The following is a 24,363-nucleotide window of genomic DNA, read 5'->3' as shown; positions in this document are numbered from 1 at the left end:
CATCTGCCCTCTGCTACCTCACCAACCATCTGAAATCTAGTTACCCAGCCACTGCCACTGGGAACTGTTTCTCCCCATCCACCTTATCAAAACCCTCCATGATTGTGAACACCTTTATTAAATTCCCCCCTAACCTTCTGTGTTTGAAACAGAACAATCCCAGCTGCTCTTAAATCTTCTCACTGACGGACGTCCTTCATCTCTCGCGTCATTCTAGTAAACCTCCTTTGCAAACTCATCAAAGCCCTGATATTCTTCCTGAAATTTTCTCATCGGCCTCCCATCCAGCGTTACTTTGAGTTTCTAGGCACCCTCAAAATGACAGACAATGGCTACGAGGGATTAACTATTCGTACTGCAATTTAAGGGCTCTCAGTACTTGAAAGGAGATAACTCAATTGCTCCATTCTTTCCTTTATAGGCCTGTATACAAGCGAATCAAATCATTTAAACACGTCAATTAGATCGCCACTTGATCTTTTATATTCCAGGATAGCCGTGGCTCAGTTGGTAACATTCTTGTCCCTGAATTACAAGGTTCTCAGTTCAAGTTCCCCTCCAGGCTTGAGCGCAGTGCATGCTGACACTCCAGTGCACTGGAGGGAGTGCACTCCAGAGCACTATTGGAGGTGCTGTCACTCTGGATGAGATGTTAAGCTAAGGCCCATCTGCCTGCTTGGGTGGATGTAAAGATCCCATGGCACTATTTTTAAGAAGAGCAGAGGTGTTAACCCCAGTGTCCTGGCCAATATTTATCCCTTATTCAACATCACAGGAATAGATTATCTGGTCATTATCACATTGCTGTTTAGTGGGAGCCTTTTGGTGTGTAAATGAGCTGCCGCGTTCCCTGTATTACAACAGTGACTGCACTTCAACAAGTGTTTAATTGTCTGTAAAGTGCTTTGAGACATCCGGTATTCATGAACGCTGCTGTATAAATGAGTCTCACTTGTTTTGTGCCTTTCTGCATACAGGGCTAGGCAGCACACCTTGTAATCTCATTCAGCTCCCTTAGCCCCAATGTCATTCTGAACCCATATGCGAATGAGCACATGAGAGAGGTCATTGAGGTGAAATATTGGCAGAGCGGCACAATACCCCAGCGTGACTTTTAATGGCATCAGCTTATTTGCACAGTCCCACAGACAGCAACCTGCGCCGACACAGGATAAATCAACTCCGCGGCTGCTGGAAAATTGAATTCAAGTTGCATTGTCGTGTTCTTTTGTCGATTCCTTTGCCTAGGGCACTGCATGAATGGGACCAGAATTTTGTTCCCAATTGCCTGCCTATTTTCATTATCCCATAATGGGTCTGCCCTTCTGAAAGTCAACGATGATTCTTTTTAAAACTGTTCCGGAAAAGATTGCCAGCAGTTATTTTCATTCATTCATCAGTCAGATTTGAGGTCAAGAGACACCTGATGTTAATGAGATTAATCTTGAAGAACGTGCAAGTCATGTCAGGGGAGTTATCTTTATGCTTGAGAAAACTCAGCAGCTCTGAGAGCATCTGCGGAGAGGGACACAGTTAACGTTTCGAGTCCATATGACCCGTATGGGAGGGGGAAGAAACGGAAAGGGGGTGAGGATGGGGGAGGGAGTTCAAGATCTAAAGTTGTTGAATTCAATATTCAGCCCGGAAGGCTGTAAAGTGCCTAGTCGAAAGATGAGGTGCTGTTCCTCCAGTTTGCGTTGGGCTTCACTGGAACAATGCAGCAAGCCAAGGACAGACATGTGGGCAAGAGAGCAGGGTGGAATGTTAAAATGGCAAGCGACAGGGAGGTCTGGGTCTTTCTTGCGGACAGACCGCAGGTGTTCTGCAAAGCGGTCGCCCAGTTTGCGTTTGGTCTCTCCAATGTAGAGGAGACCACATCGGGAGCAACGAATGCAGTAGACTAAGTTAGGGGAACATCAACCCATTGTTTCCAGGACTGTCACTGACCTCATCTCCTCCACCCCCTTTCCATTTCTTCCCCCTCCCTTTTGTTTTTTCCAATAATTTATATAGATTTTTCTTTTCCCACCTATTTCCATTATTTTTAAATCTATAACTGTAATGCCCTGTCAGTCTTTCCACCCCACCCCCACTAGAGCTGTACCTTGAGTGTCCTGCCATCCATTCTTAATTAGCACATTCTCTTAGATAATATCACCACCTTTTCCACGTCTTTGTTTCTTTGTCTGTGACATCTTTTGATTATCTGCTCCTATCACTGCTTGCTTGTCCCTACAACCACCGCACCCCACAACTTCTCTCCCCCACCCCAACCTTAAACCAGCTTATATTTCACCACTCTCCTAACTTTACTCAGTTCTGCTGAAGGGTCATGAGGACTCGAAACGTCAACTCTTTTCTTCTCCGCCGATGCTGCCAGACCTGCTGAGTTTTTCCAGGTAATTCTGTTATTGTGCTAGTTATGATGTGTTGGAGCTGAGTACCATGATGAAACATGCTACAGTTGAGTACGTTCTGAGAGCAAATAAAACACTTAAACAATTAAATCCTGAGAGATGTGCGCTCACGGTTCCAGCCTTGGGTGATCCAGAAGGTATGAGGCTGGTCAATTTTAGCGATGCTTCAGGTGCCAGTCTTCCAGATGGGTACTCTAACACAGCAGGGTATATCATATTCTTGGTGGGAAAGAATGATAAATGCTACCCACTGGCTTGGGAGGCCAAGAAAATAAAAAGGGTAATGAAAAGTACCTTAGCTGCTGAAACGCTGGCCTCGGTAGAAGCATCAGATATGGGGCTTTACTTATCCAATACACTGACAGAAATATTACATAAGGGGCAAAGTGAGAAAAGTTTGCCCATAGAACGTTATGTTGACAGCCGGTCTCTTTGGGACAACGTTCATTCCATGAAAAGTGTCACTGAGAAAAGGCTAAGAATAGACCCAGCCGGCATAAAAGAAATGTTAGCGAGAAGAGAGGTCTCTAAGATACAATGGGTTGACACAAGTCACCAACTGTCGGACTGCTTTACAAAAAGTAGTGCCTGCTCTAAGAAATGATTAAATGTATTGGAAGAGGGATGTCTTTATGTTGTAACAACGCAATGGAAAAAAAAAACTTTTTTTGTTTTATAATGGTTTATATTTATTTGGTAAAAGAAATTCGGGAATTATAGATGTGGAAATACATGACATTATTTCCTTCTGTTTGCTGAAAAAAAAAATGTTCCTTAAGTTTTTTTTTAGAAAGGGGGGTGGAATCTGTTAATCTGTCAATCACCTTGTTAAAGACAATTGCTAGTTAAACAGGTGATGGGCATTGAATAGAATAAAAAGGTACAGCTGGAACACTTGGTGTGGAAGCTACTTGGAAGTCAGTAGCACTGAGGAGTTGTCTTGAAAATAAACCAGCTTGAATCAAAAAGACCAGCCTGGGTTAATTCTTCCACCGCCACCTCTCATTGTGAGTAACGCGCTCCACCACAATGGCGGGGCTGCTTTTCCTGCCGCTGCATGTTGGGAATGTAATTTTAATACATTTGCATCTCATTATAAACCCAGCTCGCCTGAATCATCCCCCCGCCCCCCACGTCAAATTTACCGCCCACATCAGCAGGAAAACACGCCAACCCAGAACACGTGTTGACAAGTCCTGACGTGCAGAGGTCGGGAGTTACCGTTAGGGCCTCGCTCAGATCGCGGACATCCGAGGGGCAGAAGATGCTGCAGCCCCACGGCTACCGGACCCCTGGAGGGACATGCGCGTCACACGCTGACGGACATGGCTCCGCCACAAAGCAGCTCACGGGAAGTGGAAGGTCACCGTTGATGTCTAGGGTCTGCTTCGGAGCATCAGTGGCTTGGCCATGGTCTGCTACCGATGATCATCGGTGGTGGGGGGTCAGGGAGCGGTGAGAGGAATGTCTAGGTTTGACTGGGAGAGGAAGGTGCACCGGGGGTTGGTAACAAAGGTGTCGGGGGTGTGAGGTTGTGGGGTGTGGGAGTATGGGGGTGAAGGGCGGAGTAGGGGGGATGGTGGAGTAGGGGGGAGGGAAGAGTATGTGGGGGGTGGGGAAGATGCCCAGATGAATTTGCAAGGGAGGGGTCTGTGGAGTCTGCCTCCTGGGAAGCGAAATGAGGGTGGGTGAGGTAGGTGTGAATGGTGAGGATGGGAGAGGGCAGAGTGAACCGGTTGGGTGGGGAGGGTGCAATGGTTGTGGCAGAAGGGTTGGCGAGGGTGGGGACTCAGAGGCAGACACGGAACCTGGGGGTGGGAAAGAGGAGGTCAGGGAGGTCATAGTGGGTGGGGGCGGGATTCTCGGGAAAATAGGGAAGGTGCACGTGCGCCTGGACACCCCAGAAAGAAAAGGGTTCTTGCTGGTAGGTGACAGTGGGGAGGAGGAAGGTGAGGCCAGGGGATGGCGATGAGGGAAAGGACATGGGTGATTGGGGGAGGGGAAGGGATGGAGGAGCTGACGATAAGCTTGACAATATTATTTTGCAGAAATCAAAAGTGAGCGGAGCCTCGTGTTGGACGGGAACAGGTGCTACATGGGAGTGCGGTCAGTGGGTGGGTGGAGATGCTGGTCAGCTCATGTGGACAACTGAAGGCAAACTCCAGCAGGCAGCATTGGATATACTCGGGTCAGTAAGGTGAGTATGATGGATGAAGGCTCCCCGTGTGTGTGAGAGAGCTTGCACGAGACTCCGAAAGGCCCTGCAACACACAGACACTTCCCCCCTCCTCCAGAACCATTCATGGGCCAGCTACCCACAGCTGAACTGCCAGTGGGGGGGCGACGGTGGGAGATGTAGGGAGAGGACTTGCGAAGCCTGTCAATGAAGCTGAAAGACACCATTACACATTATTCAGTGAAAGTAAATATATCGTCAGGTTATAAAGTGACAAAACGTGTTCACCCGTACAACCACTTTGTGTGGTGAGCGGAGTCATGGACAGGATGAGGATGTGAGCTCCAGAGGATATGAGCCTGACGGAGATGTGAGGGTGTGTGTGAGAGTTAGTGGTGTTGTCCCTTGAGGGGTGAGATCCCTGTGGATGTGTGATGGGTTTGGGAGTGTGTGAGTTGAGAGTGATGAGAAGAGTGACTTAACCTGGCGGAACGGTTGAGATCGTTCATCCTCTTCCTGCACTGGGTGGCTGCCTTTTGCAGGGCGTTGGTGCTGACCACCCCTGCCACTGCCTCCCATGCTGGATTGGTGACCTTGCTTGCTGGTCTTCACCCAGAGTGGGGGTAGAGGACATAGCAGCATGTCTCCACTGCATCCAGTAGGTACTTCAGGGAGGCGTTGCTAAATTTGGGGGGCAGCATGTTCCTTCCTTTGGCAGCAATCAGTTCCCAGCAACTTTCTATCCCTTGAAAACTGCCAGCTCTTTGCATGGGTGGCCTTTAAATATGGCACCCAGTTTACTGAAGGACTGAGCTGACGGTGGGGCGGACGAATCAGAGAATGCCCTGCCAGCGACCCAGCGTGTTTCCCAGGAATGCATAATTAATGAGGTGGGACTGAGACGACGCAGCGCGAAAAACCGCCATTGCAGCCAACGGGTAAAAAGTCCTTTTTCCCGTCCTCTACCGCACCTAGTGCAAATCCGGGACAATCCCAACCTACCTGTTTGGGGGGAGGGCTGTGGAAACAAGATATTTACAGCAATGGCCACACAGAAAAAAACAACAGCAAGGCCAGGGATACAGAGACCCTAATGAACTTAGCATTTCCTGGACCTCTTTCCCGCCGGACAGTCAGTCATATTGTCAACAGGGCCTGCTGCTGGGAGGGTAGGCCTGCGGGAGGCTGCAGCTGGGACTGTCAGGGGCAATCTTAACCATTCGAGAGGAGGGACAAGTCCTGTCATTCAAACACCAGGGGAAGAGATGATATCACGACGAGGGGCATTGAGGCTGTAATCGGTGGGGGGAGCGGATCGAAGGCTTCCTTGAGGAGCTGAGGGGAATGATTCCTGCTCCCTCTCGGCCCACAAGGAGCGCTGGGAAAAAAGCGTTCCACTTGCAGAGCGGGCAGCTCCTGCCTCCCCTTTTCACCGTCGTGGCGACAGTTAACTTTAAACTCGGTTCCCGCTTGTCCCACGGGATCCTGATTTAAATATGGTAATGAGGAGTGACACAGCAGGACATCTGAATGTCATGAAACCAGCCACTCACTAGGACAGCGACGGATGTCCACACCGCAGGCTGGGGTCACCCCTCACCCATTTGGTGAAGCCCAGGGTAATGGTCTGGGTTTGAATCCCACCACGGCCAGATGGTGAAATTAGAATTCTCTTTTAAAAACAAAAAAATCTGGAATTAAAAGTCTGATGACGACTACAAAGCCCATTGCTGGTTGTCGTAAAAACCCATCTGGTTCACTAATGCCCTTTAGGGAAGGAAATCCGCCATCCTTACCCGTTCTGGCCTACATGTCAGACCCACGGCAATGTGGTTGACTCTTAAAATACCCTCTGAACCAGGGCAATTAGGGATGGGCAATAAATGCTGGCCTAGCCAGCGATGACCACACCCCATGTTTGGTTTTCCCCATCCATGTCTATCATGTGACCACAGCTCTTGCAGATTCTGGCTGACCCATTTCCGAAGTATTCCGCTTTTATTTCAGGATCTCTGCATCGATAGAGCCTCGAGAGGCCGATTAAGACAAGCTCGTCAATCTCTGGCTGTCAGCAGGGAGCTAGCTTTGAAACGTGGGATAACCGCTGGAAAATCTTTCCTACAAATTGCAAGTCCACGTTACATCGTCTTGCAAGAGCTAAAGGCCTTACTTACAAAAAGAGCCTAGGGTCGAAGGTCACCTGGAAGTGTGGTGGAGGCAGGTTCAGTCGAGGTACTCAAGGCGTCAATAGATGATTATTTGAATAGAAACAATGTGCAAGGGTACGGGGAAAAGCAGGACAATGGCGCTGAGTCATGATGCTCGTTCGGACAGCCGGTGCAGACACGATGGGCTGAATGGCCTCCTTCTGCACTGTAACAATTCTGTGATTCTGTCATCTACAAAGGGTCACAAGATGGAAAGATGACTTACTGCAAAAGATCCCCAGGTGTACACCATCTGACAGAAAAACCAAAACATGAAAGCAAAGCATATTATCAAGGTCAAATGGAAGTGTTTTAATTAAGGATTTCACGATTGAAAGATGACCTCTCAGGGTAGTCCAAGGCGAATGGACCCATCCTATTAACGAACCCAAAATTTAAATAGGGGCTCCTTATAAATGAGATCAAATTCGAAAGATATCATTTTGCAAGCGAACTCAAAGTTGACTGATCCCTTCTTCCAAAGCATTAGATTTCAAAGGGCATGATTCCCCTTCGTCTGTTCACAACAGGCAGGGTGCCAATTGTCCTCAACCAGCCTGTGCTTGCAAAACTCAGAACATAATACCTCATGTTAGATGTGAAACAGTGATTGGACAGCACTTGCTGAATAATCCCAAGTGTGCTAAGAATTATACTAACAAACAATTTAAGGTTTGCATTGTGGTTCACTTATACTTGCTAGAAGTTACATGTATTCCTATGCAGGAACCTGTCCTCTGAAGGAAAAGGGAATATGTCCAGGCATTGCACCTTTTCTGCATTAAACAAAAACATTAGGGACAATAGTTCCCTGGCGCATTGTCCTTGTCAATGTCTCTACCAATCAGAGTCAACTTGTCAACCAATCAGCACCCTTTTCTCATGTCGTATAAATTGTTGCTCCCTTTGAAATTTGACATTCTTGCATCTGTCCTGACAAGATGTAAACTTTCAACAGCATCTCTCTATTTTCAGTAATGTCAAGTTCTATACAACCAAGCGAGCGCTAGATTTCTCTTATAGGAACGCAGAAGGAACAACACTCACTCCACAAAAGTGCCAGGCATCGACCCCTTCAACAAGAGAGAATCTAACCATCTCCCCTTGGCATTCAATGGCATTACCGTTGCGGAATCCCCCGCCATCCACGTCTTGGCAAAAGCGTTATGAGGAAAAACCGTTTTCACACAGAAGAGCGGCTGAGGGCTGGAATGCTCTGCCTGAGAGTGCGGTGGAGGCAGGTTCAATCGAAGCATTCAAAAGAGAATCAGGAAGGCTGATCAGGAAGGATGTGTACTGTTACGGGGGGGTGGGGGGAGAAGGCGGGGGAACGGCGCGAGGCGAACTGCACGTTCGGAGAGCTGGCGCAGACAATGATGGGCTGAATGGCCTCTCTCTGCGCTGCAGCAATTCTCTGTGGCGAAAGACTAAACTAAAAAAAAAAACAGGAGGCGGCTCAGCTCATCAGACCTGCTCCAGCGTGGTTAATCTGTATCTTAATTCCATTTACTGCCCTGGATCTATAATACCATCGCCTAACAAAAGACTATGAATGTTAGTTTTCAAATTTTCAATTGCCGCACCCCCACGCCCCAACCCCCACACCCCCCACCCCCACCTCCACCGGCCTGTCAACTTTTTGGATGACAGAGTTCCAGATTTTCACTACCCTTTGCGTCAGTAAATGCTTCCTTATATCACCCTTGAATAGTATCACTATAATTTTAAGGTTCTGATCACCCCCCCCATTCTGGACTTGATTCACCAGAGCAAATAGCTTCTCCCTATCAACTGTGGGGAGTCGGTGGGTGTCGTGGTAATATCAATATCACCAGTACCAGTAAGAGACTCAGGCTAATAATGTGGGGCCGTGGGTTCAAATCCCAACACAGCAGCCGATGGAATTTAAATTCAATTAATAAACCTGGATTATAAAGCTAGTCTCAGTAATGGTTATAAAAAAAAACCCATCTGGTTCACTAATGTCCCTTTAGGGAAGGAAATCTGCCATCCTTACCAGGTCTGGCCACCATGTGACTCCAGACTCACAGCAATGTGGTTGACTCTCAACTGCCCTCTAAAAAAAAAGGCAATGTCAGTTCAAGGGCAATTAGGGATGGGCAACATCTTGCCAGCGATGCCCACATCCCATGAAAGAATAAAGGAAAAAAAACAAAATCTAACCTATCAACTGCTTTAATCATTTTAAACCTCTAAATTAGATCGCACCTTAAATCTTCTGATATTTGAGGGAATGCAACCTGCCATTATAATTTAAACTTTTTTTAGACCCAGTATCGTTCCTGGTAAATGTGTGCTGCGCGCCCCACCCCCCCCACCCCCCCCCCCCCCTCGGAAAGTGGTGCCCAGAACTGAACACAGTGACTCCAGATGTCAGCTTGATGTAACTGTGAAGGGTAACTGAAGGAGCGTGACATTTTCTCTACCGAATTAAAACCCTCAGAATCAAAAACCCCCTCTCCGTTTTAAAGGCTGCATCAATCTGACATGGAGAACGTCTGTAAATAATCATTTGGCAGAGAAAACCAAACGAGTCCTCAAGCTCAGAGCATAGACAATAACCCAAAAGACGCACCTACAATAAAGTGGTGACAATCCGAAATAAATCACAAAGAGCTGGAAATGCACATCTGCCCATTAAGGATCTGGAAAGGAAAAGACAGGTGAAGGAATGAATGCTCTTCACCCCAAAAACATTAGCTCGCCTCTTCCCTCTCAGAAGCCGCAGTTTATTACAAACGTTTTCTATTTTTACAACAATATGTCGCATCCAGTCGATTAAAATCCTCGAGGAGAGTGGCTCACACAATGAAGCAATGTAATTGCAGCCCATCTGTGGCCCCTGATTTAACTGGCTCACCATCAGCCATCGGTGCTCAAGTAAACATTCGCTTTGTCCCAGGGAACCCAGAGACAAGGAGCGACAGTGAATTATTGAAACAAGAGCAGAAAATAGCTGGAAAAATACTCAGCAGGTCTGACAGCATCTGCGGAGAGAGAAAACCAAAGTTAATGAGTCCGCATGACTTTTCTTCAGAGTGCTTCAGATTTCCAGCATCCGCAGTATTTTGCTTTTATCTTAATGAGTTATTGAAGGATTTTTTTGGTCATCTGTTCGCAGGATCGAGCGTCCCCCCGCCCAAACCCCACTTCACACAGGCACAGTGACCAGATTGCAAAAAAAAACAGTCATCGAATTATGAAATGGTTACAGCACAGGAGGAGGCCCATTCTGCCCGTGGAGCTCCTGCCGCCTCATTGCAAGACGATTTAGCTCGTCCCTTTCCCCCATAATCGTTCCATTTTTTTTTCCCCCCCCCTTTAGCACTTATCCAATTTCCTGTTTGAAAGCCACAAATGAACCTGCCTCCACGACGTTCCCAGATGGTGCATTCCACTTCTTACCCACCCACTGGCCGGGCTTTTCCATGTGTTTGGTGGTGTGAGCGGACGATATGGTGAGAAGGCCAAAAGATCGGTTTCGTGACGTCGTGAAGCCAGTTAGCGATCGTCCGCTCAGCCCGTCGATGGTGGGGCTGCGTTCCCCGCCATCGGACATCGGGAACCTCGCGGGAATATGTCTGCATATTATTATTAGGCCAGCCCACTGGAATCATCACCCCATGTCAGCGGGAAAACACGCCAACGTGTTTCACAACAGCATATATAAGGCGTGCGGGCTGCACTTCACTCGGGACTTCAAGGTTTGTTTGCCTACCCTTGCTTCGGGCAGCACTTGCAGTCATCAGTGCCAGGCTTCGCAGACAGCACCACATCACTTTTAGGGGGGCTCATGAGTCTACCTACCAGATCAGTTATATGTGGCTGGCTTTTCAATAACTGCAAGGCTAGGGCTTGCTTGGGGGAGGGAGAGAAGTGGCCTCGGGCAAGGGAAGAGGCTGCAGGGTGAGAGCTGTACTGGGGAAGGAGGGTATCCCAGTGTCTGTCAGGGGGGCACATGTTGATCTGTGCAAGTGGCCTCAGGATGATGAGAGCTGAGGAGGCTGTCTCCAGAGGAGATGAGGCCAGATGGACATGTGAGATTGGGTGGTGATGTTCCTTGAGCTGGCAGTGAGTGAGATGCCAGTGAATGTGTGATGGGCTTGTGAGTGAGAGAGTTTAGAGGATGAGATGGTTGCCTTACCCTGGCTGCACAGATGAGATCATTTATCCTCTATCTGCATTGGATGGCCAACCTCTCCTGTGCAGCATTGGCACTGACCACCACTGCCATCGCCTACCAAGCTGGAGTGGTAATCTAGTTGTCCCTCCTGCAGCCAGAGTGGGGGTAGAGGATATCACAGTGGGCCTCCACTGGATCCAAAAGTTGCTCGAGGGCTGCAGTCCTCTTGCCTTCCGGGGCCATGTTTTCTTTGCTGCAGTCCTGGGCTGGAAGCACTGAGCATGGCTGTACTTTAAATGCGGTGCCTGTCGTGATGAAGTGGCGAGGTGATGGCGTGGCAAGTGAATGAGAGCCCGTTCGCCATGGAAACGGCATGTTTCCTGGGAACGCATAAGTAATGCGATGGATTTGGGACGATACGGCGTGAAAGCCCTCCATCGCGGCCGGCAGGTAAAATGTCGTTTTACCCGCCCACTGCCACAATTAGTGCAAATCTAGGACAATTCTACCCAAGGTGCAAAATAAATTTTCCTTTATGCCACTGATTGTTCTTTTGCCAATAACCATAAATTCATATCCTCTGGTTCTTGGGCCTTGCGTCAATGGGAAAGATTCTTCCCTTTCCACTCTTTCTAGATCATTCGTCACTATGAAAACATCTATCAAATCTCTCGATATCCCCTTCTCTAAGGAGAACAGCCCCAGCTTCTCCAATTAATCCGCCTTATCCACACAACCTTTCTTGTGAATCTTTTCTGCACCCTTCTCTAATGCCTTTAACATCCTTCCTAAAAGCGTGGTACCCAGAGCAGAACATAATTCTCCAGCTGAGAAGGTCTTCTTCCTTGTTTTTTGCCTCTATGCCTCCATCTATAAAACCCAGGATCCCAAATAGCCTACCAACTGTTCACCTTCTGCTGCTACCCATAATGACCGGCTCACACACTCCACTAGGTCCCTCCCACTCCTACAATCCACCCCGGAACTGCATCCTCCATACCACTCCTCATTTGCCCCTACAAAACGCATTGCTTCACGCACCTCTGTACCAAAACCCATCCGTCTACAGACACGCCCAAAACACAAAACATAGTGCCCAATGTTAGAAACGATTCCGCGATTGGACAACACGTGCTGAACAATTCTGAGTGTGCTAAGAATTACACTGAAAGGCAATGTAAGATTAACAGTTGGGCTTGCAGAGTGGCTCACTTACGTGTGCTAGAGGCTACATATGTTCACACACACAGGACCCTATCCTTTGCAGACAGAAGCGGCATGTCCACGCATTGTGCTTCTTCAACTAAACACAAGCTTGAGGGACAGCCATTCCCTGGTTCATTCCCCGTGGCAATGCCTTGACAAGAGTTGACCTGCCTGGTTTGAATTTGAACAAAAGCTTAGGCAGTTAGGTGTTCCCTGGTGTATTCTCCATGACAACATCTCTAACAGAGTCCAGTTGTCAATCAGTCAGTGCTCTCTTCTCATGCGGTATAAATAGTTGTTCACTTTACTGTTGGTATCTTGCAAACTATCCTGATGAGTGCAAGACAAAAAGCTTCAATAGTATGTCTCTTTTTGCAGCAATACCGAAGTTACGTAACTAAATGACTATAACTACCAATTGTCATAAAAACCTATCTGGTTCATTAATGTCCTTTAGGGAAGGAAATCTACCATCCTTACCCAGTCTGGTCTACATGTGATGCCAGACCCACAGCAATGTGGTTAGCTCTTAATTGTCCTCAAGGGATAGATAACAAATGTTGGCCTTTCCAGCGAGGTTCACGTCCCATAAACACATTTTTAAAAATGTTTTCTTCAGCTTACGGGTGGAATTTCTAAGCCACGTTCATGTCTTGTCTGGTTAGGCTTTTTTTCAAAACTATGGCGTTTTTTCAAATCCAAATACAGCTGGGACGAGCCAACATCAACTCACTGCAGGGCATACACTGCGGGGGGGTGGGGGAACATCGGTTCCGCCTCAACTGGAGTATTGCGCCCCGTTCCAGGCACCACCGTTTAGGAAGGATGTGAAAGCATTACAGGGAATACAGAAAAGATTCTTTTTTTAAACTCTTTCACAGGGTGTGGGCATCGCTGGCTGGGCCAGCATTTATTGCCCATCCCTAGTTGCCCTTGAGAAGGTGGCGGTGAGCTGCCTTCTTGAACCGCTGCAGTCCATGTGGTGTAGGTACACCCACAGTGCTGTTAGGGAGGGAGCTCCTGGATTTTGACCCAACGACAGTGAAGGAACGGCGATATATTTCCAAGTCAGGATGGTGAGTGGCTTGGAGGGGAACTTCCAGGTGGTGGTGTTCCCATGTGTCTGCTGCCCTTCTAGATGATATTGGCCGTGGGTTTGGAAGGTGCTCTCGAAGAAGCCTTGGTGAGTTTCTACAGTAGATGGTACACATGGCTGCTACTGTGCGTCAGTGATGGAGGGAGTGAATGTTTGTGGATGTGGTGCCAATCAAGCGGGGCTGCTTTGTCCTGGACAGTGTCAAGCTTCTTGAGTTTTGTGGGAGCTGCACTCATCGAAGCAAGTGGTGAGTATTCCATCACACTCTTGACTTGTGCTTTGTCGATGACAGACAGGCTTTGTGGAGTCAGGAGGTGAGTTACTCAGCACAGGATTCTTATCCTCTGATCTGCTCCTGTAGCCATAGTATTTATATGGCTAATGTAAGGAACATATCTTTTTATTTCTTTTGGGCTGTTGTAAAGAACATATCTTTTTAATTTCTGTTGGACTGTGGATTAAAATTACAATGGCTGCAGTTTGAAAGACATGTCCACTGGAACAGGATTAGAGATATATACAATGTTGCAGTCCTGAAAGAGAGTGTGCCATGAATGACAGGATGGTGCCGAAAAAGAGTTCTAGACCAAGGGAGCTGCGTGGCAACAAGGTTTTAACAGGCTTCTACCCAGGTGACCAGGGTTTGTGTGAGAGCAGTGCAGCGGAATAGCTCCTAGACTGAAAGGAACAAGACCTAAAACCTCTCTCTCCTGTGTGTGGAAGTTTCCAGTAATTCCACAATAATAGCGAGCTGGCTTTTTCTTCCCATATCTCTATAATCTGCTATCTCTCTGAAAACGCCTGTCAAGAGGCAAAGGGGAAAATCACTGTTAAAGACATTGAAAGTCAAGTGCTCAGCCAGTGAACTGCAGACCGAAAGTGCTGGAAGACCACCTCGTGTCATCAACAAGAACAGAAAGGAATTTGGAAGACATCGATCAAAATCAACCCATTGAATCCTGTACTCAGGAATTGGTGGTAGTGAACTGTTTTATCCTACCCTTAAAAGCCTGGTGCTTGTATTCTGTTAACTAAATTCGCCAGATAGAATTGGGGCAATCTGGTGGTTTGGTCAAACTTTTCACATTTGTCATGGCTTGGAGAACAGTGGGGCTTGATATTACGGCGCACTATTCCCAGTGAGTCGTGGCACTAGTTCAGTTCAGTTTCTGGTCAATGGTAACCCCCAAGTTGTTGCTAGTGGGGGATGCAGTGATGGTAACACCATTGAATGTCAAAGGGCGGTGGTTAGATTCTCTCCTGTTGGAGATGGTCATTGCCTGGCACTTGTGTGGCACGAATGTTAATTGCCACTTATCAGCCTGAGCATGGATATTGTCCAGGTCTTGCTGCATATAGACGCAGACTGCTTCAGTATATAAGCAGTCACAAAAGGTACTGAACATTGTGCAATCATCAGCGAACATCCCCACTTCTGACCTTACGGTGGAAGGAAGGACATTGATGAAGCAGCTGAAGATGGTTGGACCGAGGACACTACTATGAGGAACTCCTGCAGTGATGTCCTGCAGCTGAGGTGACTGACCTCCAACGACCACAATCATTTTCCTTTGCGCTAGGTATGGCTCCAACCAGTGGAGAGTTTTCTCCCCACTTCCCCTTGACTTTGTTTTGCTTGGGCTCCTTGATGCCACACTCGGTCAAATGCTGCCTTGATTCAAGGGCATTCACTCTCACCTGAGTTTAGCTCTTTTGTCCATGTTTGGACCAAGGTTGTAATGAGGGGCTGAGTGACTCTGGCGGAACCCAAACTGAGCGTCAGTGAGCAGGTTATTGCTAAGCAAGTGCTGCTTCATGGAACTGTTGATGACACAACAGGCCGAATGGCCTCCATCGGTGATTTGGCAAAAGGGTAAGGCTCTCCTCCTTCACTACGCAGTTTGCCGAAATCTCATTGCTGAATGATTGGAGCTGGCCCAACAAGAGGCAGGAAATAGGAGCCTCGGCAAAATTCCAGATTCATTTCATCATCGCAGAACGCTCCAAAATTGACGGCTGTGCCTTCTACTGCCTTTGCCCTAAAGCTCTGGAATTCCTACCCGAAACCTCTCTAACCCTCTCTCCCTTCAAGACGCTCCTTAAAACCTACTGCTTTTACCAAGTTTCTGATCACCTGTCCTAACACCTCCTTCCCGTGTCAAATTTTGTTTTCTAACACTCCTGTGAAGCAATAAAAGCCCAATATAAATGCAAGTTGTTGTTGGATTAAAAACAGCGGTTAAGGAGGAGTTAATGCAACTGGTTAACTCTGTTTTTCCCTCCACAGATACTGCCCGGCCTACTTGGCATTTTGTTTTTAGTTCAAGAGTAACACTTCTACAGAGGCATGGAACAATAAATACCGGTTTTCTCAGCAACACCTGCATCCAAAAAATAAATAAAAACAACAAAAATGTGTCCATAGAGTCAAAGATCTGGTACTCGACACACTTTCAGAATCAGAGTCACAGAATCACAGAGTCACAGTGCAGAAGAGGCCCTTCGGCCCATCGAGTCTGCACCGACACGTGAGGAGCACCTGACCTACCTACCTAATCCCATTTACCAGCACTTGGCCCATAGCCTTGAATATTATAAACGTGCCAAGTGTTCATCTAGATACTTTTTAAATGATGTGAGGCAACGTGCCTCCACCACCCTCCCAGGCAGCGCATTCCAGACCGTCACCACCCTCTGGGTAAAAAAGTTTTTCCTCACATCCCCCCTAAACCTCTTGCCCATCACCTTGAACTTATGCTCCCTTGTGACAGACCCTTCAACTAAGGGGGAACAGCTGCTCCCTATCCATCCTCTCCATGCCCCTCGTAATCTTGTACACCTCGATCAGGTCGCCCCTCAGTCTTCTCTGCTCCAACAAAAACAACCCAAGTCTATCCAACCTCTCTTCATAACTGTTTCATCCCAGGCAACATCCTGGAGAATCTCCTCTGCATTCCCTCCAGTGCAATCACATCCTTCCTATAATGTGGCGACCAGAACTGCACAAACAGTACTCCAGCTGTGGCCTCACCAAGGTTCTATACAACTCCAACATGACCTCCCTACTTTTGTAATCTGTGCCTCGATTGATAAAGGCAAGCGTCCCATATGCCTTTTTCACCACCCCACTAACATGCCCCTCCGCCTTCAGAGATCTATGGACACACACCCCAAGGTCCCTTTGTTCCTCAGAACTTCCTTGTGTCATGCCGTTCATTGAATACTTCCTTGTCAAATTACTCCTTCCAAAGTGTATCAACTCACACTTTTCAGGGTTAAATTCCATCTGTCACATAGCTGCCCATTTGACCATCCCGTCCATATCTTCCCGTAGCCCAAGGCACTCAACCTCACTGTTAACCACCCGGCCAATCTTTGTGTCATCCGCAGACTTACTAATCCTATCCCCCACATTGTCATCTATGTCGTTTATATAAATGATAAATAATAGGGGACCCAGCACAGATCCCTGTGGTACGCCACTGGACACTGACTTCCAGTCACTAAAGCATCCTTCTGTCATCACCCTCTGCCTCCTACAACTAAGCTGATTTTGAATCCACCTTATCAAATTACCCTGTATCCCATGTGCATTTGCCTTCTTTATAAGTCTCCCATGTGGGACCTTGTCAAAGGCTTTGTTGAAATCCATATAAACTACATCAACTGCACTACCCTCATCTACACACCTGGTCACCTCCTCAAAAAATTCAATCGAATTTGTTAGGCATGACCTCCCTCTGACAAAGCCATGCTGACTATCCCTGATCAAACCTTGCCTCTCCAAGTGGAGATAGATTCTCTCCTTTAGAATTTTCTCCAATAGTTTCCCTACCACTGACGGGAGACTCACTGGCCTGTAGTTCCCTGGCTTATCTCTACAACCCTTCTTAAATAGCGGAACCACATTAGCTGTTCTCCAGTCCTCTGAAACCTCCCCCGTGGCCAGAGAGGAATTAAAAATTCGGGTCAGAGCCCCTGCGATCTCCTCCCTTGCCTCCCTCAGCAGTCTGGGACACAAATCATCTGGACCTGGTGATTTGTCCACTTTTAAGCCTGCCAACACCTCCAATACCTTGTCACTCCATATATCAATTTGCTTAAGAACCTCGCAGTCTCTCTCCCCGAGTTTCATACCTTCATCCTCATTCTCTTGGGTGAAGACGGACGTGAAGTATTCATTCAACACTCCAGCAATGTCCTCTAGCTCCACCCATAGATTGCCCCCTTGCTCCCTTATGGGCCCTACTCTTTCCCTGATTATCCTCTTCCCATTGATATACTTAGAGAATATCTTGGGATTTTCCCTACTTTTACCAGCCAGAGCTTTCTCATATCCCCTCTTTGCTCTCCTAATTGCTTTCTTAAGCTCCACCCTGCACTTTCTGTACTCCACTAATGCCTCCGCTGATTTGCTTCCCTTGTACCTGCTAAAAGTCTCTCTTTTCCTTCTCATCGTACAATAAAAGGTCAAAGTGTTAAAACTTCAGGCAGCCACAAAAAATACCTCTGTGCCTCCCACCAAATTCGTACATTTGTTCTTAAATGATTGTGCGTGCAAACATGATTGTGAAAACGACAGTGTTACTGGTCCATAGGGACCAGGGCACAACAATCAGAGGCTGACAGTTCAGTGCAGTACTGAGGGAGTGCTGCCCTGTCAGAGGTGCCGTTTCTCTTAAACCGCGGTCCCATCTGCCCTCTCAGGTGGACATAAAAGATCCCATGGCACTTGTAATGACACGGCGGAGCGGACAGGTTTCAACAAGAAACAGGTAAACAGATAAAATCTCAGGCGCTACGTGCTCACTCAGGACTCTCGTCAGGAAGCCCCACCCCCCACCCAGATTGCCCCCACTTAGGGCTCATTGGTCAGAGCCTCCCAGAAGATCACGTGACCCCTGATAGACAGCAAAAGAGGCAAGACCTTCTGTTACTACAGCACCATTTCAGAGAAGGGTGGGGGAGTTCACCCAGTGTTCTGGCTAATATTCATCCTTCGAGCTACATCAATATAAACGAGTTCTTTGGTCAATGCAGTTTGCGAAAGCTTGTTGTGTGCAAAGTGACAGATGGGTTTCTGAAATTGATACCAATCCAAAAGTATTTCATTGGCTGAAAGGTGCTGTATAAACACATGGCTTCCCAAGGCAGATGGTGTATCGTGGTCATGTCAGTGGACGAGTAATCCAGAGGCCCAGGTGAATGTTCTGTGGACATGGATTCAGATCGGGAGTGGCTATGATCTTTGTACGTTACCAGATAGGAAATGATGTAAGGTACTATATGATAGCTAGTATGCAGTGCATACCATATGTTATCAAGAGCTCTCCAAGATTGTACATGTGCTATTTAATTATCATAAATAAAGAACCACATTTGACTTTGCCAATCCCTTTTGAGTGTTTGTTGCATTTATGTTCAGCAGGAACGAAAGGAAACACTGCAGGAATTCACCAAGGCTCCTTCGACAGCACCTTCCAGACCCATGATCACTACCATCTAGAAGGACAAGGGCAGCAGATAGATGGGAACACCACCGCCTGGAAGTTCCCCTCCAAGTCACTCACCATCATGACTTGGAAATATATTGCTGTTCCTTCACTGTCGCTGGGTCAAAATCCTGGAACTCCCTCCCTAACAGCACTGTGGGTGTACTTACACCACATGGACTGCAGCGGTTCAAGAAGGCAGCTCACCCCCACCTTCTCAAGGGCAATTAGGGATGGGCAATAAATGCTGGCCCAGCCAGTGATGCTCACATCCCGTGAATGAATAAAGAAAAAAACAGCCAAGCCCCATATCAACTACAGACCCTGGGAGAGTATAACTGAGGGGAACCTAGGAGAATTCACGTAAATCCACTGAGGAGCACTCAGCATCTCACTGGGTTGATAGTTTGTGGCTGAATTTCGAAGTTTTAGAGCTTTATGCAAATGTAGAAGCCCTGGGATGCACACTTTAGCCTGTTCATTTCTGCACCAGTGGGCCATTACCAGATGGTGAGCATTTGACATGGAAGGCATGCAAAGATGTGCCCCGAGTGAGGGCAGTGGTGAATGTATCCCTTGGCATGATGTTATGATGGGGCCGTTGAGATGGGCGTTTAATGGAAGGCCACCAAGGCTACTGCGGGGAGAAGACCAAATCATTCCCGGAGGCCTTTAGGAGAAATGCGTGTTTGTGAGTGAGACTGGCATGTCTCTCTGGCATGTTGGAGAGATGGGGGAATGTCATTGGACTGGTAATCTAGAGGACCCAGTTAATGCTCTGAGGTGCAAGGGTTTAAATCCCACCACGGCAACTGGTGGAATTTAAATTCAATTAATAAAATCAGGAATTGAAAGCTAAGTCTCAGTAATGGGTGACCATGACAACTATCATCGATTGTTATAAAATCTCATCTGGTTCACTGATACGGGAATTAGTTCCCGTATTCACCAATTAGAGAAGGGAATCTGCCATCCTCACTGAGTAAGGGTGTGACTCCAGACCCACAGAAATGTGATTGGCTCTTAACTGCCCTCCGAAATGACCTGGCGAGCCACTCAGTTCAAGGGCAATTAGCGATGGGCCACACATTCTGGCCTTGCCAGCAATGCCCACATCTGTGAACGAATAAAACAAAAGTACCCCAATGCCTATTGGCATCAAACCCATGGGTGTGCTTCAACTGGCCGCCTGGTCTCAAAGTTCCTCCACCTCATGGTCCTCAGAGGGTGGTGGTGTGGTCCTCTGTCCCCAGTGCACCTCCTCTCTGGAGTGCCAGATTATGGTCTGCTGTGCTCCGCACAATGATGGCTGAGACCCCTGATGGAGCGTATTGCAGGCCTCCCCCAGATCTATGCAGGCCGGTACCAGGCCCTCATTTTCGGAAGACCAACGGCCTGTCCGATAGTCTGCCTAGTGGTGACCTGGCAGTGGTTGTGGACGTCCTCTGGCTCACTAGTGGGATTCTGCACGGGTGTAAGCAGCCATGGCTTTGGCGTATGCCCCTTGTCACCCAGGATCTGTTCATGAAGGCGTTTGGGTGGGGTGATCAGCAGAGGCACCCGGGACTGTTTCAGGATGTACGTGTTGCGGCAGTTTCCCGGGAATCACAGGATCGTTCCAGCGCAGAAGGAGGCCATTTGGCCCGTCGTGCCTGTGCTGGCTCTCCAAATGAGCAATTCTCCTAGTTCCATTTCTTCACCTTCTCTCCATAATGCTGCACATTCCTCCTTCTCAGGCAATAATCCAATTCCTTTTTGAATGCCTCAATCGAATCTCCCTCCACCACACTCGCAAGCGGTGCATTCCAGATCTTAATCAGCCACCGCGTAAAAATGTATTCCCTCATGTCACCATTGCCTCTTTTGCCAATTACATTAAGTTAAGGGCCTCAATTGGTTTAAGGGTGGGAGGGCTGTCCTCAACGTTCCCCACCCCAAACTTAACTGGGCACATACCCTGCCCCGCTAAATAGCTTCCCCCACTTCCCAGCCCACACCTGGGGGGCATTAAATTCCATCCATAGAGCATAGTAGGCCATTCGGCCCTTCCTGTCTGTGCTGGCTCTCAGCAAGAGCAACTCAGCAAGTCCCACTCACTTGCCCTTTCCCCATAGCCCTGCAAGTGTTTTCTCTCCAGGTGTTTATCCAGTTCCCTTTCAAAACTTCCGATTGAACCTCCCTCCACTACACGCTCAGTCAGTGCATTCCAGACCCTAACCACTCGCTGTGTTATTCCTCATGTTGCCGTTGCTGATGTTACCAGTTACCTCAAATCGGTGCCCTCTCGCTCCAGATCCTTCCGCCAATGGGAACAGTTTCTCCCTGTCTACTCTGTCCAGGCCCCTCATGATTTTGAATAACTCTATCAAATCTCTCAACCTTCTCTTCTCCAAGGAAATCAGTCCCAACTTCTCCAATTTATCTACATAAATGAACCATGCACACACCCGCAGGGCCCTTTTGCAGTGGTCACAGTCCCACTAAATATTCACTGAGTGAAATCCCTTCCTGTTCATGATGTGGGATCCTCGATATCCACATACAGCGGGTTACACCCCACACCTGAGGGAACCCAGCAATGACCCTGGAACCCTGTTGCACTCTCAGCCTGAAGGGCCTGACTGGTGCAATACCGAACGTTGCGACCTGCCCTCTGGTCCAAGGTGTCCTTCACCTGCCTGGTGCAGCGATGGGCGGCGGGCTGCAGAGTCCCACAAACATCTCCCGGTGAGGCCTGTGACCAGCCCGAGGCGCAAAAGCTGAGAACCACGGCCACTTTCACTGCCGGGGGCAATGGGGGCCACCACATCCCAGTGGACTCAACTCCTCCTCCATCATTCTGCACAGCTCCCACTACCACTGACCTTAGACAGACTCAGCCTTCAAGTAAACTGGTGCTCCGACATCCCCGTGAAGCTAATCGTTCGCTTGGAAACCCTTTCAGCTGGGTTCTTTTTTGATTTATTCATGGGATGTGGGCGTCACTGGTTAGGCCCATCCCTAATTGCCCTTGAGAACTGAATGCTAGGCCATTTCAGGGGGGCATTTAAGAGTCAGTCACGTTGCTGTGGGTTTGGAGTCACATGTAGGCCAGGCCAGGTAAGGACGGCAGATTTCCTTCCCTAAAGGACATCAGTGAACCAGATGGGTTTTTAACAACAGTTTCATGGTCATCATTAGACTTTTAATTCCAGATTTTCATTCAATTCAAATTCCACCCTCTGCCATAGCGGGATTCGAACCTCGGCCCCCAAAGCATTATCGTGGTTCTCTAGATTTATGACATCTTTTGCAATCTCTCCTTTGCCTCCACCTACCACTGGTCTTCTATCCAGCTTCACCTGTCCCCCCCCACCCGACCTTAAACAGTACATATTTCACCACATTTCTACTTCTCTTTAGCTTTGAAGAAGAGTCACACGGACTCGAAATGTTAACTCTCTGTTTTTCTCTCCACAGACGCTGTCCGGCCTGCTGAGTTTTTCCGGCAATTTTTGTTTTTGTCTCTGGGTTGCTGGCCCAGCGACCATACCATCGCCTCCCCTTCTGTGAATATTAGCCTGCGTTATCGCCCCCTAAGCGCCCTCCTAGTCTGCGTCCCATCACAAGCCTCAATGGCTGGAGCTCTCCCTGGCCTAAGCAGCCAGACTCCGTCAGCATTTCTCTCCCCCTCTCCTCGTCACCTGGAGGAGTCAGTCTCGGTGTGTGCCGAGCACCCATTGAATTTTGGAGTCTTCGTGGCTCAAAGCCTCCTAACCCCCTGGCGCTACACGAGCGTGCTGCAGTAGGATCTGGTAGGCACCCCAGCAGTAAGTGCCCTCCGCTACAGCCTCACTCTCTGTAAATCCCTCCAAGCGTCCAAGCTCTCATTTGCCTGAACCTCGGCCTGCCTGGGTGACAAAAGCGGCTGCCACTGCCCAGCCAACACGCGCCTGCCTCCGAATTCTCCCCTGCATTGGGAAGGTGAGCTGCTGACGCTCTGCGGAGTCCATCTGCCCCAGGGAAAATTTAAACGGGCACTGCAAAAATCACTCAATTAGCTACTTAACAGCCTTTTGTTTCCCCCCCCCCGCTTTATTCTTTTATGGGATGTGGGCGTCACTGGCAAGGCCGGCCTTGGTTGCCCACCCCTAATTGCCCTTGAACTGAGGCCATTTCAGGGGGCAGTTAAGAGTCAACCACATCATTGTAAGTCAAGAGTCACATGTGGGCCAAACCAGGTACAGATGGAAAATTTCCTTCCCTAAAGGGCATTAGTGAACCAGGTGAGTTTTTATGGCAATCGACATTAGCTGTCATGGTCAGCATTATTAAGCTTCATATTCCAGATTTTATTAATTGAATTTTCCACTAGTTTCCATGGTGGGATTTAAACATTTAAACCCATGTCCCCATGGATCTCTGGATTACTCCGCCAGTGACATTACCACTACACCACCATCTCCCCCAGTTGTTGACTCACTGTCATCCTGAACGTTCCTGATCCCGCTGTCCAGATACCACCGGGCATGTTGCTCACAGGTCAGGGTTCCACTTGGACAGACACCACCCCCCACCCCCCACCATCCCATCCAAGCCTGTCGCCACGGCACTGGTAAAATTCCTACCCAACCTCTCATCTGAAAGACAGCTCCGCCAACAGTGCAGCACTCCCTCATTACTGCACTGGAGCATCAGCCTTGTGTATTGCACTCAAGTGCTGGAGTGGGACACAAACCCACAATGTCCTGGTTGCTGAGGCAACAGTGCTATCAACTGAACCACAGCTGACACTTAACTATAAAGCCACAACAAACTGCAAGGGACCCAGGAGTAACAGTTCGGGTGTGTACATCATACAGAGGAATTTTTGATCAAGGTTCTCAAATGCTTACACACTTAGAGAAGGAATGTTTCACAGATTATGAAGAGGCTTCCTGAAGATAAAAATAAACTAAATGAGAAAAAATTATGCTTCTTTGTTTTTGATGCTTATGTTGACGCTATTGACGCTGAAAGGTTTTTTATGGTTACCAGAAGGTATTGAAGATAAGCACAGGAGTGAGAATGGGAGAGCAGTGATGTCATGCTCCATAGCTATTTGTTGATATGTGGCTCTAAATCCAAGCAATCATCCATCGCAACTGGCTGCCAGGTACCTGCTCCAATCGACCTCCGTCAAGCGCTGCACCTCTCTAAACCTCTCCAGTGCATGGAAACGCAAGAGGGTTGGAACACATACAACCACTGAATGAGAGGTGCACTGACGTGAGTGTGTTGGTGATTTTTAACCACTTAACCTTACTAACCATCTTGCTGTCCATTCAGGACATTACTTGACGGCCAGTGATCCAAAGGAACTGCCCCTGTATGTGGCGCAGAGAGAGGGTACCAATACATGACATAACACGGTGTGATGCAAAGTTAATCCACATCATCTCATGTTCCATAATGTGCTGTGACATAGCGTCACATAACGTCTTGTGACAGAGCTGAGTCCACATTTGCAAAAGGGAAAATAAAGTAGGCTCTGTTTAGAAAACGGGAACAAAGATTTCCTTTAAGAAATACAAATAGATCATTAAAACGATAAGCAAACCAATAAACTTCATTGTAATAATGCTGCCTTTTGAAGGAAATTGCCTT

At 48.0% G+C, this 24,363-nt stretch overlaps 1 protein-coding gene across 2 annotated transcripts in view; it reads right to left on the bottom strand.

Annotated features, from left to right (window-relative positions):
• The window catches only part of LOC144675995 (pituitary adenylate cyclase-activating polypeptide type I receptor-like), a 189,902-nt gene that overhangs the window by 119,263 nt on the left and 46,276 nt on the right, over nucleotides 1-24,363 (bottom strand). The gene's annotated exons all lie outside the window — the stretch shown is intronic.

This window comes from Cetorhinus maximus, chromosome 3 (genome assembly GCF_964194155.1).
Source record: "Cetorhinus maximus chromosome 3, sCetMax3.hap1.1, whole genome shotgun sequence".
In the NCBI taxonomy this organism is placed as follows: Eukaryota; Metazoa; Chordata; class Chondrichthyes; order Lamniformes; family Cetorhinidae; genus Cetorhinus; species Cetorhinus maximus.
Note: the sequence above shows the minus strand (reverse complement) of the source record. Positions and strands in the feature narration are given on the sequence as shown.